Here is a 1,459-nt window from a genome sequence, read left to right as displayed (position 1 = left end):
GTGAAAGTTCGTTTGATACAACAAAAGATTTTGGATCTTGATATAAATTCATGTCATTCAAAACTTTTAGGAAGCGGTACTCAGATTTTATTTGTTTAAACGGCTCAGTGCAAAATTAATAAATACATTTTAAATCTTCTTCTATTTCTGGACTCACTAAACCGAAAACAAGTTGAAGCACATTTGAGATAGACAAAAAACAAATTTGAAACCATATCCTGAATAACAATAACTTCATTTCTAGGCATAAACGACTGTGCATGAAGCTGAAGTGTTAACAAAATAGCCTGATTTTTAAGACTTTCAATGCACTCATATCTGTTAAACCTTTCAGGTTGTCTAATAGCAGGTCTTCTAAAACTCTCTAACTCATCAAATACGTTTGCACATGAATTATTATTTGATATTACCGGACTTGGGTACCTACTGTTTTTTCACAAGCTTCAGCTGTCACATTTGCGTGAGTTTTACATAAATGTACTTTGAATGTGTTGTACTTAGAAAATAATTGGTTACAGTTATTCACTTTGCATTGTAATGAACAATTTCTCGAGACTAAATGGTCATATTTCAAGTGCTTAATTAATAAATCTACAGTATATAATTCTTTCTTGCATTTAAAACATGGATACATTTTTAGAATTAAAATTTTTTAATAAATTGCTTAGACAAGTAAAAAGCGTTAGTAAAATTGTTGAAAGGGTACACGTAAAATTACTTTTAATTCAATACTTCGACATATGTCTTTTACTCAAAAAACAGTTGGCATTTGTTGCTCATTTCGCATGAAATAAATCTATGGTATACAATTCTTTCTTGTATTTAAAACATGGATACATTTTTAAAATAAAAATTTTTGAATAAATTGCTTTGACATTTACATAGCTTTATTTATTTTTAATTCAATACTCAGGCATTTTTTGCTAATTTCGCATGAAATTCAGTAATGCTGTTAAGTTTGATGATTTTGTAGTCAATTTCGTAAAAAAACTATTCTACAAAGAACCACGGCAGTTGTGCAGCGATTGGATACTTTAAATTCAGCGTATTAAATATTTTGAAGCAGGTGTCCAAGCAATTTATGAAAGAATTTAATCTATATAAATTTTTATCGAAATAGACAAAAAAAGATTTTATATCGAATGCATTCTCACCTTCTACAATAATGAAGGGTTGAATTGTAAAGTTATGTGAACAATTTTTGGCAACAATTTCACTAATTTTACGTTCGTAATCGTTAATTGAACATAAACGAGTGCCAAAACTTTCTTGTGCGTCCAATAAAGTGATTTTCTTTTTCGTCGCATCCAACGTGGACTTATACCAGGAAGTAGGAGGTAAAACAAATGGCAATAAGGTTTGGCGAGTTAGCCAGTTCCCAATTGAATCAACCGACAAAGTACAAAAATTTGTTAATTAGTTCAATTTATTTTATTTCAAGTTTGTACACAACGAAATT

This window comes from Rhagoletis pomonella, unplaced genomic scaffold (assembly GCF_013731165.1).
Source record: "Rhagoletis pomonella isolate Grant_MI unplaced genomic scaffold, Rhpom_1.0 Rhpom_scaffold_00003, whole genome shotgun sequence".
Taxonomy (NCBI): domain Eukaryota; kingdom Metazoa; phylum Arthropoda; class Insecta; order Diptera; family Tephritidae; genus Rhagoletis; species Rhagoletis pomonella.
Note: the sequence above shows the minus strand (reverse complement) of the source record.